The 18,926-nt window shown below is 40.6% G+C and overlaps 1 protein-coding gene across 13 annotated transcripts in view; it reads left to right on the top strand.

The window, feature by feature from the left end:
* Positions 1–18,926, top strand: part of ZBTB20 (zinc finger and BTB domain containing 20) — a 305,100-nt gene that overhangs the window by 168,684 nt on the left and 117,490 nt on the right. For 2 of the 13 annotated variants that reach the window (XM_082741168.1, XM_082741172.1), the window contains exon 1: positions 13,039–13,203. The exons of 9 other annotated variants lie outside the window; for them this stretch is intronic. The gene's annotated coding sequence lies outside the window, so the exon portion shown is untranslated. Of the gene's footprint in view, positions 1–755; positions 779–2,737; positions 2,763–13,038; positions 13,204–18,926 lie in introns of those variants that run through there. 2 more of the 13 variants (XM_082741174.1, XM_082741173.1) reach the window with 2 other exon arrangements.

Raw genomic sequence — 18,926 nt, 5'->3', positions numbered from 1 at the left:
TTTCGATGATTTTTCTTTTTCAGTTTTGGAGAGTTCAGATTTTAGTTAGCAAAAGAAAAACATAACTTCTCTAGCTGTGTAAATGGTTGGTTTGCCTATATGTTACCTTATCTATACATGACATGATATATCCTGTTTGTATGAGGATTTTTTGTTTTACATAGTAACGAGCCAAGCTGCTCTGAGAGTTGAGATGACCATTACATTCTTTAAACCCATAGTTCTTAGTTCCTTGTTACTTTCTCTGAAATGATTTTTCACAGACCTTCAATTTCTAATGCTTATCTCCGCCAGAGGTGAGTTCTGTTGAAACTTGGAGGGAAATTTATTCCACCCCTTTAAGAGTACCCAAAAGGGAAGGGAGAACTATTTTTCGTTCAACAAAAAATTTTAGAAGCCTTTTTCCCCCAGCGGAAAACTCCAAAACAGCTTTGTCTCAGAACGTTAAACTTGGCATGGATAAGAAATGTGAGTTTTGCTTTGTTTGAGGAAATTTGTTTTTGAAACAACAATGTTATAAATATTTTCAAATTGCCTGCTGAGCATGCGCTGTATCTGACTTTATTCATAGTTTTAAACACACACCAAAGTGCAGTCTTCTGAATGGCCACAGGTAAGGCTGTTGATTTGTATGATCTTTCTCAGAGCTACCTTCCGTGAGTCTACTCTGTTTTCCAGAAGGGAAAAGGGCGAGAGCTGAGGTTAGACCTGGACTCCCTTCTAAAAATCATAGAGCAAATGTAGATTCCCCCAATAAGGCTTGTACATTATACTTAGGGTAAGTACTGTTCAACTTTCCTTTCTTACAGGAATCGCTTGCCTTAACTTTTCGGCTTAATAATAGCAAAGGAAATTAGGAAAAAATTTAACTCAATGAGGTATTTGACTGAAGTTGGAAATTTGCAGATTTTTTAAGGACATCTATTGTGCATAAATTTGGGGATACGAGAATTTGCCAGTGAAATGATAGCAGCTCTGTGCTTACAGAGAAAAGATGTGCTAGTCTGAACATGCCTGATCTCATCTGGAATCGAAAGCTAAATCTAGGTGGGCCTGTAATAATACCAGAAAAGGAACACATGTATCTTTTGTGCAACCTTTTTTTCTTTTTCTTTTTTTTTCTTTTTCTTTTTTTTTTAAGCCAGTCTTCCAAAGGGAATGACAAAGAAGTAGGTTCTTCTCTTGCTTAATAAGCAGTCATATTTTAGCTTCTGGAGATATGTGCTTTCATTTGTTTGGGGCTGTTTTGTTTTGTTTTGTTGTTGCCACTACTCTTGGAAGTATATTCTTTCCTGTCAGTGATTGTTAACACTTTCCATTTTTCAGAAGGGCTTTATCTCCATTAACTCCTTTTGATGTTTCCTCACTTGGTTACCTTTCTCATGTCTGCGATGACCCTCCCAGGCTTCGCAATTCTGATCAATTCTTGCCAGAGTGTATTTATTCATTCGCTGTTTGTTATAGTTATGATGGAGATAATCTCGTTTTTCAGGTCATTATAAGTAGCCAAACAAATTTCATTTTGAGGTGAAATTTCTCATACTTGTTCTTGACTCAGAACTGAACTTGTCCTGGAAAGGTTTAAAAAAAATGCAATTAGCCGTTTTGGGGTATTTGGGTTTGTTTGGTCTTTTTTTTTTTTTTTTAAGAACTAAATATTTTAATAAATGTAGAGGGATTATTTTACAAAATACCTACTGATGTGCAATGTTTTTCCAATTTGTCTTTCTATTGATGCTTTTAAAACAGAACCTGAAAATTAAATGTATTTTAAAAAGGAAAAAAAACCGTGCCAGGTTAATGCTGGTATTTTAAATGCCCAATTTAAAATAATTCAAAGTTTTGATTTCTATGCAGCTTATCACCTTGCAAAGTCAGTCAGTAATACTTCGTGCAGATATGCATATATATACACACACATACACACGCAGAGACGCAACTCCATTTTACATTTATATTAATTTTATTTTTACATAAAAGAGGATTAGCATTAATGCAAACTTTTATTAATTTATTGTATTCTATTTTTTATAATTTAGAAATTTAGTTAACTGTTGCCTCCCTCTGATTATTTAATATATGTATACACTTATAATGTCTATTTGTATTCTAATAAGGTATCTTAATTTATAGAGTATTTTTAGAAGTCATTCACACTCGAATTTTATGCAGCTATATTAACGTTTGAGTTTATTCAGATGTGGTTTGCTTTGTTCCATATCTGTTACTATGTTAAAAAGTTTTTCACTTTCCCAATCTGGAAAGACTATGGGATTTTTCCCTATATATGACTTCTGTGTTTCTTCATTATTCTGAAAAAGAAACTTTCTAACCTTGTGATGTCTGGAAAGCCTTCCAACAAGTGGGGGAAGTAATCTTGACCTTGCGACTCCCCAAAACTCCCACAGTGTTTGCCCACCCTGTACCACCACTAGCAACCCTGAAAAAAACAACAATAATAAACATAATATGATAATTTTTCTGATCACAGAACCAGGAAATACCAAAGAAAATTGTGGCATATGTAGGCAAATGCCAAGAGCTCCTCCAGTAAGATCAGCTGTTTTTGTACTTTTTTTTTTTTTCTCTCTCTCTCTCCTGAATTTTGTTTGTGACTTTTTTGGCTTGCTGAAGCATATCCCCATAATCTTATGAAGCCACAGCAAATTCCCAATGCCACAACAACATTGTGCAGCTGGGGAGAGCCCAGAAGACCTGATCCTGGGTGGCTGCAGACTTCCCCGCAATGATGCAAGGCAGGAGTAAGTAGGCTATGCTTCTCTTTGCTTTTTACCTGGGCTGCTCAGCCAGCCAGGTAGAGTGATTTTCTCTCTATTGCTTTCCCCCTTCGCTCTATAGGGCTTTTCCTTCAGTAACCAATGGCTTCCTGCCTCTTTCCAAGGATGGTTTATATAGCAAAGCATCCCATTTTTCTTTTATTCTGAAACATAGAAAGCTTTGGAGATTGGGAAGGGTGAAGGAAAGGGGCTCAGAATATCTGGGAAATACTCAAAATGGCCTGACTCAAAGCGGTTTGGGGGCTATAACTTTTTCATTCTCTCCAGAGCCTCTGAGAGGTTGAAACTAGTGAATGGGATAACTGTAGGGTGCAAACTGTGATCCAACTGATGCAGTAGATGGAGCTCTTCCCCCTAAGTCTGTATTTAAATGAACGTCCCACTCTAGCTTGTGGGGCTCTCTGTCTCAAGGTGTGTCATTACTACACATGTAAAATCAAGGGCCCAGAGAGCTGGAGAGGAGATTTCCTGGCACTTTTCAGAAGAGATGAGGCATTTGTTCCGAAACGCGAAGCATAGTGCAGGCGAGAAGACAGACCGGAGTGGGAAATGAAGTTTGTGGATCTAAATTCCTCCCTATGTTTGTTAATAGTCCTAAGTGCGAAGTTAAATCCTAACACTTACTATCCAAGTGATTATTACTTTAAATGCAGAAAAATGTACGGAACATGGAGGATTTGGGCTGTGTTCGTTACAGATCTTCCAGGCTCTCTGAACTGTGCAGAGCTCCTCTCATTTGATTCTGCAAAGGCATCTTAACACTGCAATGCAATTGTTTCATCCAATTAGTCTAGAGAACCTGGCTGAAATGTTACAAATTCTGAATTGTGACAGCGCAGAGGAGGGCAAAGCAGCTGTGTTAGTAAGGTGCCTTTATGGAAGCCAAAATATTTTCAGCAATAACTGAAAATAGATCTCCAGTATCTGTTTTAATATGGAAAGAACTGCTTGTTTATTTCTTTCTAAATTAACTGAAATGAATAATTGCCATAAAATCCGTGTCGGTGTTGTTATTCTCAGCACCAATAGAGTAAGTTCGATCGTGTCCTTCCCTGCTTGCAGGAGGGAAAATATATGTATTCTGTATGTATTCTGTATGTAGTAAATTATCTTCCTTAGTGAATGTCTGCTCACAGATTGTAGATATTACTGCATATCTCTTGTTAAATCTTGATAAGATCATTTGGCCAAAGTAGAACTCAGCTTGGCTTTAGTACCCAAAGAAATAGCATTTTTAAGGGACTTGGATTTCCTTTGCATACCACGTGTCTGAGTCTGATACGGTCCAGGAAAATAGAGAGGATGAGACAAAATTATTCCTAAGCAGCCGCCGTAGGCCAAACACTGAAACAGTGCCAACCTGGACCAATCAGGCTGGCTTCTCAGAAGATACACGCTTTTGTCGAACACTTATATGAAGAGAAAGAGGGAGGAAGCCCTTGAAATTGCATTCGTATGAATGATTCCTCACTAATTTCAATAAAGTCCATGGTAATAAATTCATGATTTTTTATTCTTCTGTAAAGTAGAAAAATGTGAGCTTTCTTGTCCAGCTGAGGATCTCTAAAGGTTGTACTCTGACATCTTTTGAACAAAACTATCCTTTCGAATTTAAGCAAGTGAAAAACTTCTCTCAGAGAGCAAAGAGTAAAATTGACGGAAACTCAAAATCAATTCCAAACCCATTTCTGGCATGATGAGAATAACATTTGTGCTGTGTTTAAAGCAGTTTAAAACAAGAAAATGATAAAATGATCAATATACTTAAAGCCAAAAATAACCAGGAGAGAACGATCTGTAATCCATTCCCCTTCCTGAAACCCTCACTTTTGATCAAACAGGAAAATAAACGAATATATCTTTTATAAGGTGGCATTGTCAGCCTTATAATATAAAGCAATGATGAGATGCCAAGCTTTTGAGTCTATTAGGCTATGTTTTCAGAGTTTAGCCAAATTCTTAGATTTAAACTGTTGTGGATTTATTTATTTTGCATCCCCTGACCCCTGAGCATAGAGAGAGCAAAGTTAAGGAATATGTAGAATGTCACAGGGAACCACATTGCTACTTTACAGTCTATGTACTGTATTTATTTAAAAAAAAAAAAAAAGTTTAAGCCACAGCAAAAAATATTTTCAGCTTTATCTGGAAATCGGTGAATTAGTCAGTGTGGAACAGGCCAGAGATTTCTTTAAAAATACCTGACTCTCGACGAGTTTATTAAATTCCACACACACATAAATACAAATCATGCATATTTTATGTTTATTGCTTTAATAGACTGAAAGACTAAGTTTACGCTAATAAATTTTGGACCTGTGGATTCAAGGTCAGTGAAATGCCACTATCCAGGTTTATAAAAACCACTCTAAATACAAGATTTTGCCCTAGTGAATGATTTTCTACCAATTTTTCCAGAGTCATTTGACTGGCTAGTTACATATTGATCAGATAAAATAAATTGTCCTTCTGGATGAAGAAGCCCTAGCTGAAAAAATTAAAATGACAACAAATTGCATAAGCACATTTAATCCCGTTGACCTAGGGTGCAGTAGAAATGATGATAATTCTAAATGAGCACTGTGGCGAATGTCACTACAAAGAAGCATGTATGATTACATCAGTAAGGATGAACTCAACGGGCAAGGTTAGGAGGGTGAGACACGGGAACTCCGACAGAGTGGGGACTAGTGATTAAAGTTACTGGAGATGTTTCCAGCCTGTGGTTAGCTGGAAAATTAACATCCCCCCCCCAACCAACAACAACAAAAGAGTTAGTCACTTTTATAAGTAAATGGGAAGGCAAGACTTTTTCCTATAGGATATAATTAACTGAAGAATTCACCTTTGCTGAGAATTTTCACACCCTCCTAAAGCTTGGGCTGTCCGGTGTGATTTTAGTTGTAAAGAGCTGTTGTCCCCATCTGCCTAAAGATTCATATAAGTGTAATTGTTATAGCAACTTGTTATGCTGTTGTTTGAAGTTGAAAAGCTCTGCTTTAAGTGTCGACGAAGCAAATGTCAGCATCATAGAATCATAATCATTGCATCTTAGAGCTTGAAGGAGCCTTAGATATCTCAATATGGGTGAGGGGGGTGAGCAAACTCTCCAGAAAAAAAAACAAAAAAACAAAAAAAACAAATACTGAATACCTGCTTCCAGCACCCTGTAGAATTTGAGAAAATTGGTATTTTTATGTAGTACAATGACTTATATTTTAAAACAAGTTAAAAGGAAAGCTCCTCCAATTCCTCTTGACTAGTGGTGCCGTACAGTGCATTCTGTGAACCAGGGGTCTAACTAGAGAAGAGTGAAAAAGAATTCAGAAAAGCATAAGGTTTTATTTTCATCAAAAGGAAAGGGGCGGGAGGGTGCATTGTTAACAGATTAAGAAATGCTATTTGGGCTGAAACCACTTACTTTGCTGATAGGAAAATTTAAACAGAGAAGTGACAAAACTTTCTCAAGATGAGAAAGGTAAATTATCTTAGAACTCTGGCTTTCTAGCTACTACTCCTACACCACATTCTGACCCCTAACACAATTTTCATAAAAATAAAGAGTAGATGATATACCCAAAGTAACTGAGGAAGAGAACAAAGGATCCAATCCTTCTGGGTTCCTACCACTGTACCAATAATCTTAACTTAATGGGGTTAGGGGCAAATAGAGTGTTCAGGATCAGGCAGTCTGGGGAATAAAAGAAAATGTACCCAGATCTTGCACTCTTTGGACACCCTCTACTGTTAATAGTGCTCCCCTCACACTCATATCTCCTCCGGGGATACTTTGTATTTCATTTCTGTTCTGTCTGGGCCCACCAAAAGAGAGAGAGAGGAAGAAAGAAAGAGAGAGAGAGAGAGGAGAAGGGAGGGAGGGAGGGAGAAAGAAAGAGAAAGAGACAGGAAGGAAGGAAGGAAGGAAGGAAGGAAGGGAGGAAGGGAGGGAGGGAGGAAAAGAAAGAAAAAGAAGGGGAGAAGGAAAGAAAGGAAGAACGGAAGAGAAAGGAAAAAAAATACGAGAAAGAGTAGTCAGATCTTTTGGAAAGATGTCCTTCTTCCTAGAAATCTTTTTGTACAGATGGGTGTCTCTTATTATCTTATCAAAGTAGGAGTTATAATCAGAAGGTGCTGAGTCAACAAGTTTCAATGCATTACAGACCAGGCTATCCTTGTTTCCTAAGCACATGCCACATTTTCACATCCCTGTTCCTTTTTCCTGGTGTTATTTCTACAATCCTCTATCTTTTAATGGCTCTTGTCATATTCTGTCTTATAGATTAGTCATCTTGGTATTTATCTGTAATGTTAAGAATTTACTTGCCACGTAAGGAACAGGTCTATGTAATTTGGGGCAATGCATTTCATTTCACTGGGCCTCACTATGCACATCTGTAAGTGGGAAAATGATAACCACCTTGCTGAAACAGTGTAAGAATTTTATGAAGGAGTGTATGACATGCTTGCCATGTGGCCATCATCCGATATCCTTGTTGTTGTTACCACTACTGTTACTAATATTCCCTTCTCTGCAGTTCTTTCCCAACAACATTCTTCTTTGGGTCCTAGGCTGATCTCATGGAGTTCATTATCTCCTCAAGCAACAAACACAAACGCAGTGACTTTTCCATAATAGGAACTGAATAAAAAGTATATTGATTCTTCTTGTGCAAGTCAGTAGGGTCTGTTACTTCCTAACGGAGATCCTTACTTTGTTTCCTGGAAGTTTAGAATAGTGGCCGCTTGTGGCCAGTGCTGCATTCTCATTCGGGTTCCCCACGGACTCCCCAATCACTGAGGATTGCTCTTCCCAACATCCCCAGAAGTGTCAGCTTATAGTCCTGGTTCATATGATTAATGAGCTTGTTGTACCTCTGTCTGTAGCCTGAACTAGAAACTTTCACTTTGGAGAGCAGGTCAAGATACTGAATTTAATTTTAGTTGTATCTGTTATAAGCCAATTGTGTATTCATTACATTTATAGATTCCCTCTCCAGCCGTATATTTTCATGGCTGTTGAGAGCACCTGACTCTGTGTTGAATGTCCTTAGATTTTCCTTTGGGGACCTGAAAATGAGGCAGTGAGGCAGTTTTGATAGCTAGCTATCATCTTTGGCATTTTTTTCACTTTATATCTAATCTGGTCTGTTTGAAGAAGGGGGCCCATTTAGGCTTTTTATCTAACTTGAGTATGGCATGGTCATTCTGTATGAGTGATGGCTATGGTCAACGCAATTTATCTACACATTTCTGTCTGTCCTGGCATGCAACCACATTCTCTGGCAAGGGGAAACTTCTGAAAAATGGAAGTGAGAAAATAACCAGAGGCTGGCCAGGGTAAAGAACCAGCGTTAAATAGTGCCGTGGCATGCAAGGTGGACTCGGGGTACGTACGGACCTCACTGGTCCTTCGAGATTCCAGCGAATCATGAGAGCATGTTAAAGGAGCAGATCACATGACTGTGGCCACGAGAGAGTGACAGCAGGGTATGCTCAAGTCAGAAAGAATGTTGCATCTTACCCAGCCAAAAGTTCCATTTCTTTCCGAGTGTGCTGGTATTCCAGAGGGGAAAGGGTCACATTTAGTAGAACTGGTAATTCAATAAAGGGCTCTCACTTTGCCAGAGTAATGGGGTTGGCATCAAGAGAAGAAAGTTTTGCAGATTTCTGTGTGTGCACTTGCTGTTACTGGTGTTCCTGGTGGGTGGCTGAATCATCCTGATGGTATTCAACAGGAACCAGCTGCTGAGAATATTAAAATGCAAGCATTTATTCCTCCAGAGAGACAGTAGCATCTGCAGAGTTTTCCTATCTTGATAGTACAGATAATCCCAGGGAGCATTCTCTAGTAGTTTTAACTTTCTATTTATTTATACTTTTTTTTTTTTTTTGCATCATTATTGTCAGTATCTCAAGTTCTAACTGGAGAGAAGAACGCCTGAGTCCACACCAGGTTGTTGAGACAGATAGTAAGCACTTAGCCCGGGACACGGTATAGCCTCTGGGGCTTTCCCCTGAATTTGGATTCTCAAGAGGAAAAATGGGCATTGCCCTCCTTGGCCCGTCTTCACGGCAAAGAGCCGCCCAGAATCCTAGTCCTCAGTGAGCCACACGGGCAGGAAGGAAAAGCCTCAGACCTCCCCACTCTCAAGGCAGGCTTCTTCTTTGGAGCTTTCCCTTTTACTCATAAAAATTGTGAATTTGTTGCTTTCCCTGTGTGATTTGTTGTTGTTACCGTTGTTTTGAGCTAGCATCAACAGTTGGGGGAAATGGAGGTGCAGGAAGGCGGTTTGGACTCAGTAATCTACTAGGTCTTTTCCATCTCTAATATTTATGAATAATGTATTGAACTGATGGGAAAATGTTGAATATGTTCATTATGAATTATATTCACCGGCGTGTTGCCTGGAATATAAAAGAGCAAAGCCGTTGCAGCATAACTAGTTCCTTACAATAAATGTACTGGTACGACAGAGCTCTGTGTCCCTTCCTGGCCCATTGTGTGTCGTCCCCACGCACACACTCTCCACGTCTGAGTGGCAACTGCAGACTGGGTACCTGATGGGATGACAGCCAGCAAGGTTCTGAGGACACGGAGGCCACCCTCTGCGAAGCCTGGGTCCTAAACAGAAGCAGCTTTCTTGATCATGTTGATAATGCCGTGTCCTCCAGGAGGACTCACCGAAGCTGCCTTCGCACAGCAGATGGTGCTTAGGGGCTAGTGTGCTGCAGGGGTGAGAGCTCTTATCACCAAAAAATAGACTCATAATTCTGTCCCTTCGTTAAAATAAAACAAAACAAAAAAACCTTCGTATGGATAACCACTTTGTCAGCTGTGTTACATTCTGATGATATAAATGAGTGAGAACGGCAGATATTTCAGAATTAAGTAACTTACTACATTTAACTTCAAAATTCATTATCTATGTCCTTCCCTCTTGGTTTTCTTTCACAATTATGTTTTGTTTAGGTTGTATTTAAATAAAATTGTATTCCCTACAAATGTACCAGATAACGTTGGGAAACATTAACCAGAAGCATGAGAAGTGGCAAGAAACCTAAGATAGTTTTTATTCCCACAAATAGTCAACAAAAGAGGTAATAAGGAGTTAAAAAAGAATACCAAAATAGTCTTTCCCTGGCCAAATAACAGTCAGGCCCTTTTTTTTTTTTAAATCAAATACAGCACCGTAAGTGACATGCAAATATGTACCAAAATAGAGAAAGACTAAGGTCAGGACTTAGAGGATGCAGCCTTAATGTACAGTGGAGAGCAGCAAGTTGAAGCAGAAAGAGGCAGCGAAAGCTCTGACCCTTTTTTGGGATGCCAAGAGAACAACAAGTGTATCGATGAGCAGATCTTGCCTCCAAAAGCCCTCGCTCCTGATATATCCCTTCAGAGCTCTGGACTAGCTCTTGTGAAACGGGAGTCCGAGACCTCACTTGTACCAACTTCCATGAGGGACATTAACTCAAATCCACTGTCCCAGCTTTATTTATCACTATTTTGTTTATTTTATTTATCTCTATTTTGGAGGTAATTTTTTTTTCTTATGCCCTCTTGAGATCTAAAACCCATTAGAGCCCATGAAGAGCAGGGATAAACATACAGCAGCCACATTTATCAATTGTTTATAATAATCTCAGAGGGAAGAGATAATAAGGAAGTATGAGAAAGAGAAGAAAGAGTTAAACTTTTTTTTGGAAAATTGCCTTGCCCCACCTTTCAATCAGGTAGCCTGAAAACAATAGTGGCTGCATGATTCCAGAGTGGTATAACATTGAGAGCAGTTGTGATGGCAGGAAGAGGGGGGGGGTCCCCCAGCTCCACCTTTCCTAACAGGACAAATCATTTAACCCAGCTATGTAATAGTGCATTTGTCAAATAAATAGAAAACCATCTATCCTCATCTCCCTCACAGCGGTATTGCTAAGGCTGATTGTACACATGTATATAAATGTATATATTATAGTTATCTATTTACAGCAGGGGAGAACGATTTAAAAATAAACAAATCGGGATTTCATATATGCAACTGTTGCGAAGATCAATCACTTTTTTTTTTAAAGACCTTAGCTAATTACCAGTCGTTAAAACACTTGCAAATGATGACTGAGCCTCTGTCACTTCTGTGAAATGGAAGACTTTTGGAAATCTAAGCATGATTATAGAGATTCAAACATATTTCTATCTACTTATGGACCCATGTGGCCTTACTAAAGTCAGTACAAGCCTACTAAGCAAAACAAATGATTAGCTTTGCCAATAGATAGAGTAAAAAAAAAAAAAAAAATCCTAAATCAAGGTATAGTATAAAAGTACAATTCTGGCTGTAAGAACGAACTTGTTCTCTATATTAGACAGTTATTTTTTAGAAAATGGGACAAGGATAAGGAGAGGATAAGCTTTAACCTGTACAGACATTTTAGGCATCTGCCGAGGCTATGGGTCTGTCCCAATGAGAGTCAGACTTAGTTTATATAAAGCCCCTAAGATCATTGGAAAAGAGGCCACTTTCATCTATTTTGTACTACTACTGTACTTTTGGGTTCATTTTGCTTCTTTTTCAATCTCTGCTTCCTATACATAGACCTCAGTGGAATGGCAATGACTTGGCAGGGGAGTGGGGGAGGGAGACAGGTGAAGATAAATAAATGTGATATTGTTAACATGATAGGTACCCTCTGCTAGCTTTTCTCTGGTCTGTTACAAGCATCCAGGAAAGAGAAACTGGCTTCCATGGAAAGTGAAGTCACAGTTCCAATTTAGCACAATAAGGAGAGAGAGAGGGAGAAAACATACTGTTAGTGAAACAAGGAGTTTCTACTGGGCTATGACCAGGTTCTCCTGTTTCTTGTATTTTTCCCCAAACTGAAAAGAGTCATTGTGATAATTTACCTGTGCTTTGAGCCTGTGTGCACTTGTTCAAGAACTGCTCAAGGTTAGGCCAGAAAGATATCAGGGACAAGACTTACTTACATCCAGGAAACTCCGCTTCTTTTCAGTAACTTCTGCTTGTTTTGTTGTGTGTGTGTGTCTGTGTGTGCATGCGTGTGTGCGTGTGTGTGTGTGTGTGTGTGTGTGTGTGTCTGTGTGTTTTCCCGGAAATTTGTGTTTTCAGAAACTATGTGTCAATTCCCAGACATTGATATCCTGGGCATCTTTGGGTTGTGACAGAAGTGGGGATTAGTGCCTGTGACAAGTGTAGCAGAAGCCAGTGCCGTTGCAATCTATCAAACATGTTGGCAGACCCCAGATTTTTCTGATCCTTGCTGCAGGATTCCTTTGCGTCCTTACCCTAGGAAGAGAGAATTGACTGAGAGTTTTGAGAGCAGGAGTGCACCTTTCTTAATTTTGGTCTTGGTAATTATGGGACTGCCTTGGCTTCGTGAAAACAGTAACTGGAATCAGGACCACCTTCCTGGGACGCACAACTTGTACAGTTGCTCATGGTCCCATGATTAGGAGGGCCATATGCTTGGTTTAATGCTCTGCTGTTGCTGTCTTGAAATTCTTAATGGTTTTTGAATAAGGGGCCCCACATTTCCATTTTGCCTTGAGCCCTACAAATTATGTAGCTGGTCGTATGTGGAATTTCAGTTTTCCTGGCATGCCCACTGAAGGTAACAGGCACATGCCTTTTCTTACTGAAAATGATCCTCTTTTGATTCATCAGAAGCTAATTCTTGTGTTAAACTTAGAAGATTTCTGTCCATATAATGTGGTTCCGAAGAACCCATCGCTCTTTCCATCCTCCAGACAACTCGAGATGATTATAATCAAGATGGTCTTGTCTTGTAATCAGAAACTCAGTAGTCTTGTCTCAGCCAAGTATCTTTTCGCTAGAGGTTGATACTTGGAAGAAATAGTTGTGGTAGTGAAGTCTTTGCCCTTTATTGGGTGATTAAAATAGGTGTCAACCACTACATTGAGACTGAAAAAAGAACATGGAACATTTAGGTTATCTTAGACTAGGACTTCCCAAGCATTATGCTATTAGACACAACAGGGTGTTCTAAAAACAAGTTGATCTCCCAGCTCTGACCCTGGGCTTCTGTCTCTTAGCCTCCCACCGTTGCAGCCCACTAGAGCTCTGTGTTCCATCCTTCTTACTTCCTCTCCTGCCTTCAGCCCATAGCAATGCTTTCATCCTTCTTGCTGCAAATTGGCATCAGAAGGATGAAGTTCCTCTCTTTAGTCTATTTAAGGCACCTAATAATAGTGATTTTTGCTAAATTTTGTACATACACACCAACCCCTGTTACCACCTCGAGGAGTGTGAACGACAGAATTTTAAGATGGGTCTGGATTAGACCCCCTGGAGATTCATGGACCTGTCCACAGTGATAGTCGTTAGAACCAGGCTTTCACAAGAAGAACCCAAGTCTCCGGAGTCTTAGCCAGGTACGCTTTTGACAACTCAGGGCATCCTCAATGTTCCTAAAATATCTATTCTAAATGAATGGTCCACAAACCAATTTCTAAGTGTCCATAAGCAGGTGGAGGAGGAAATATGCAGGAGGAAGGAGCTAGGAGCAGGGGGAGTTATGTGTGAAAAAGAACACGACTGGTCTCCTTAGGCTAGCTAGCTTCTGAACCTCTTAAAATCCTTCCTACCACTGATAATGCCTCCAGAGTTGTTGGGAGGATCCAGAGAGAGGCTCACTTAATGCTAAGCCTCACTCCCAGCAGAAACTCAGGAAGGGTCAGCTTCCTCCACCTTTCCCGGCTCCTTCCCCCTACCCTCTTTTCCCTAGGTTTATTCTCCCTTCCTGTGAAAGGAAGGAAAGCAGAGGAATCTGGTGGAGAGATCCTAGACGGTGTAGTCTTTGTAACTTTAAACTGTAGATTGGAATACCCCATCCTTGCCTGAACCAGGTAGGCCAAAGTTTGCAAGTTTTTAAATCAACGTTGCTCTGTGTCTAGCACCAGCACGACCATGGCACAGCAGAAGAGCCCAAAAGCTTTACTCATCAGCCAGGCATCTCCAGACAAGGCCCAGGGCAAAAATGGCAAAGGAAATTGAGTCCTTTTCAATCACAGCCACTCCCTTCCTCTTTTCCTCTGCCTCCAGGGCCCACAGTCCGTATGTTAATCTGACTTCCTTTTTCTGCCTCTCCATCCTTTCCCCTAGCTCCAGCTCAAAGCTTGAAACCAAGGTAGCTCTCTCCGGGTTGAAGTGCTTAGAGCAGGAGGTATGTGAATGGCTTAACCACCCTACAGGATGTTTGCATTTCAGAAGAAGGGTTGGAAATTGAACCGACCCTTATTAACAAGGGTGTGTCTGCTCCCTGCTTACTGTAGGTGGCTGTCCCTTCTGAGCTAAACTCCTCTGCCTCGAATCCCCCAAGTACGCGTGAAACTGTACCCATCCACCCTCATCTTCTTCTTTGGTCACATATGTGATGTGAACTCAGAAAAGCAAACTTTCTTCCTGGGTGAGCGAGAGAGTAGGAAAAAATGTAGGTTTACACAGTGAATAATCAAACCCCAGATGATTGCAGAGGGTCTCTGTTACAAAAATATGTCATAGTAACATTTTTTTAAAAGATTTTATTTATTTATTTGACAGAGAGATCACAAGTAGGCAGAGAGGCAGGCAGAGAGAGAGTGAAGGAAGCAGGCTCCCTGCTGAGCAGAAAGCCTGATACAGGGCTTGATCCCAGGACCCTGAGATCATGACCTGAGCCGAAGGCAGCAGCTTAACCCACTGAACCACCCAGGTGCCCAACATTTTTTTTTTTTTATGAAAATAAGTTTCTATCTTGGATAGTCAAGGCCCTAATGGGTATGGTTATGAAAGTAGAGTAAATAAGTTTAAAACTGACTGCTTTGTGACAAATCAAGGCTCCTACCTCCTGTGAACTCAGAGCATTTTGCAGATTTGAATAATCAGTCACCTTGAGTTTCCTCTTTTGTAGAGATGGGTATTAATACTTAGATGGGACGTGGCTTTTTTCCCCTGGTCACCCAACTCACACGCAGAGCTGAGTTTGGGGCCCTCAGCCACGAGGAAGATGTAGCTCTTCTTTCCAACCATTTGGGGAACTCCTAAGAGCACCTCCGTTTGCCTCTGTGAGCTTTTCTCCACGTTCTAGTCTTTTCTTTTCACTAGTTGTTGCTGCTGTGATGTGAGAGAAAATGTTAGCAGGAGAATCAAAGGCAGGCGATGGAGCATTAGGAGAACATTAGCAACTATTGAAAAGACATTTTGACCTATTTCTGTAGTTACCAATTTAATAGTATTTGTTGCCAGGAAATGCACTGATGGCAGGTGGGAGGTTGGATTGCACTAGTAGCCTGCTCTCAGGGGCCCTCCAGTTACAGGAGGTGGTAATTCTAGTTAATAAAAGGGTGAACTTCAAACACATTTTAACCAAATCAAATTGTAGCGGGAAATATCATATTACTGATGTTCAAGCCGACTCACAGCTGGTAACATTAGTCCTCGGATAGGCCCCAAATTCTGACTTTTCAGCATTTTCAGATGAGTTTCTGGCCGTGAGAGAGCTCCCTGGGCACAATGTTATATAGGAAGAAGATTTTTAACTAATGTAGGAGCTGGCATAAATGAAAAATTCTTCATTCTTGTTAGACTTTCTATAAGATTGTCAGATACTCAAATACGAAACCAAGCCAAATTTCAGGTGGTAGATAGGAAATCTCCTAGAGCCAGGAGTTTTAATTTTTTTGTTGTTTTGGTTTTTTTCTATGACATGTTGGCAAATGATAAAAGCAATTCACTCTGCTAACCAGAGATGCTGGGCAGAGTTCCTCCAACACTGATTCCATGCCACGAAAAGCACAAGGCACAGAGAAGAGCACAGGCTTTGTGTCCCAGCTGAGCCCCTTCTAACTGTGTGACGGGAGGAGAGTCACCTAACCTCTCTGAACCCTAAACTCCTTACAAAGAGAAGGGGCAAAATATAAATCTTTCCTAGTTGGTATGAGGATCAAATAGAGAGCATATGTGAAGAAATCCACATATAAAAAACCTGCTGGGCACATACCAAGTATTCAGAGGTGATCATTGTTACCTTCTATCATTCGTGCTTCTGTGGTTCGCAAGGACTTTTTTTTTTTTTAAGAGCTTCCCCCCCCCCAAAAAAAATGCACAGCTTTTAATATGATAATAAAAGCAATGGGGCGCTTGGGTGGCTCAGTCGGTTAAGTGGGTTAAATGTCTTCCTTTGGCTTAGGTCATGATCCCAGGATCCTGGGATGGAGTGGAGCCCCCACATCCCCACATCCGGCTTCCAGCTCATCGGAGAGTCTCCTCTCCCCCCACCCCCCTCTTCTTGCATGCTCTTTCACCCTCTTTCTCTTTCTCTCAAATAAATAAAATCTTTAAATTAAAAAAAAAAAAGCAAACACTGCTGCTGCAGCTACCCTGCAGACTGATCTGGTCATGTTTTTGAGTGAATAGCTATTGGCCATTATATCTTGGCCCCAATTAGCCTAGACTTCCCTTAGTTAGCCTTCCCTTAGTTAGGTTCATGCAGTCAGACCACAGGACAGGGAAGTAAATCAGCTGGACCTTCTCGCAACAGAGACCCCAGTTCTATGTGTGCAGGTGAGACAATGGATCATATGAGGGGCTAGAACTCTTCACGCCCCTTCCTTACCTGTCATGCTCTAGCTCACCTGGAATTGGGAAAGATGTCAGACAGCTTTCCGTGGGATTGCCTCTTGCCTGGATTCCTTTCTAAACTTTTTCCATGTGCCTGAGTCTCCATTTTCACAGAGATTAATTCTGATTTGGTTCGCCTACACTTTTGAAGCTCTAAAAGCTTTCCATTGTGGGCAGATTGTCTCAAATACTGTATCTGAGGATGGAAAAAGAAAACTCTGCCCAAATGTAAGCACCATTGAATCAAAGAAACAGTAGTTTTTTTTTTTTTTTCCAATTGCATTCTTTGAGGATCCAGACAACCTTGAATCCTTTACAAAAGCACATCAGTAATGCCATCCTCCCCCTTAAATAGACACACACGCACATACACACACATACACATCAACTACAGAAGGCCACTATTTATGATGCAAAGGGCTAGAGTATCCCCAAGAAGAAGAAAAATAGAAAAAGAAGGTGGTTCTGTAGATAGAACCTTGATCTAGAAGCCACGACATCCAAATTCTGTTTCCTCGCGCATGGGACCTGCCTTCTTGTAAGGACCACCGCACATGAGCCGTGCCCCTTTTTCACTGTCATCACTTCTCGAGTGCATGCGCTCTGACTCACCATCCTGAGGGTCTGGCAGGGAATTCATTTGTTGCTGTTCTGACAGACACTGTGATACCTATACCATGGACAAAGTGTTTCCTCACTTGGAAGGGTGAAACCCTGACTCACACCTTCCATCCCTCTAGAGTGGGGAAAGGACTAAACTTTTCACACAAGTATGGGAAGAAAATCATGTCATTACAATGTCAACTTCTAATAGGGCATTGATGATCATTTAGATCTAGGACTGATGCGGGATACTGACCCGGCCTGGCATCCACGTGGACTTCTCTTTCATCCATGCACGCTTTCGGTAAACATCAGCTGTAGGACAATTCAGTGTGAGAGGTGCTGTGGACACAGAGTACATATCCCTCCCCTCACAGTCCAGCTAAATCCCTCTGTGCAGTGATGGCTAGTTAACTTGAAGCATGGTCCAGGTCCCTTCCTTTTAGTGTGCTGAACCATTTTAGCAAGTCTGTGGAGGGGTTGTTCCATAGCCAGAAGGTCTTCCTTCTTCCCAACTGTTAAAGCACTTATTTATATGTCTCATGTGGCACTGATTACATACTGTTCTCTACCAGAGTATGTTTATATGTGTCTCATTCCTCCTACCACTGCACAGTCAGCTTCATAAATACAGAGATTGTGTTTATACACAGTTTGTATCCCCTCCAACACCTAGAAAGTACCAGCAGAATTAAAAGGTACATAGTAAATACAGTAATTTTAATAAGTCAAATTAACAATAACATGCAAGGATTTGGCAGCAAACTCTTTTCGAACTCCATGAATGCCTGCCCAAGAGCTAGCCTACAGAGAACAGCACTCAATTGTATCTGTAAACGTAAGGATTTTTTTTTTTTTCCAAATTTAGTATTTATAGGTTTAATTCTTCCCTACTCTTGGCTGGCAGTGTTTGCACATAGTAGGCTTTTAATAAATGATTATTGAGTGATTAATTTAAATCATAGAATAAAGCAGCGATATCCCATTTCGTTATGTTAAAATCATCATTTTGAGTCCCATCTACACGTTTATGTTCAGACCCTGTCAACCCCCACAGTACAGTTGTCCTGGGATTTCATTCTTTTTTTTTTTTTTAAGAGTTTATTTATTTGACAGAGACATAGCGAGAGGGGAAACACAGCAGGGGGAGTGGGAGACTGAGAAGCAGGCTCCTCACTGAGCAAGGAGCCTGATACCGGGCTCCATCCCAGGACCCTGGGATCATGACCTGAGCTGAAGGCAGATGCTTAACGACTGAACCGCCCAGGCACCCCCTGGGATTTCATTCAGAGCAGTACCTGGCATAGGCTTAAGAACTGTATTGAGCTTCAGTTTGGTCTCTTAAGCTTCCTACGGGGCAGTGGAAATTCTTTTTTTTTTTTTTTTCTGTCTCCTCTTCCTCATAGAACTGTTACGTAGTTTAATGAAACCTACGTCTGTATAAAAAAAAAAACTTTTAATTCCTGGAACAGGCATAATAGATTCATAATGTAGATTGAGGAAGCTTTGGCATCCCAGCAGACCAAATAATTTCGTACATCTTATGTTTTGAACTTTTTCATGAAGCTCAGGGGTGAGGGGCTAATTTATTACTCTAAGCTATCATGTTAGGTGCTTATAATCTGTATCGGCCCCGTGAACTGTGTCCTCAGCCTAAACGAGACGGCGGATTTCATCGGTTCTCTCCAGCCACACAAAAGCGTCACCATTCCTCTCTAACTTGATTAAATCATAAATTTCATCCACACAGACTGATCTGAAACCAGTCATTTTCGTGCTAGGTCACAGGACGTGATATGGCAAAGAATTCCAAAATAGATACAAATTATTCCTGTTTTTCCTTGGTTCTTCCTCAGAGAATCTGTCTCCCAGAAAGCCGGGGGAGCCAGTCCCT

This window comes from Mustela nivalis (genome assembly GCF_964662115.1).
Source record: "Mustela nivalis genome assembly, chromosome: 1".
Taxonomy (NCBI): domain Eukaryota; kingdom Metazoa; phylum Chordata; class Mammalia; order Carnivora; family Mustelidae; genus Mustela; species Mustela nivalis.
This window is presented reverse-complemented; position numbering and strand designations above follow the sequence as displayed.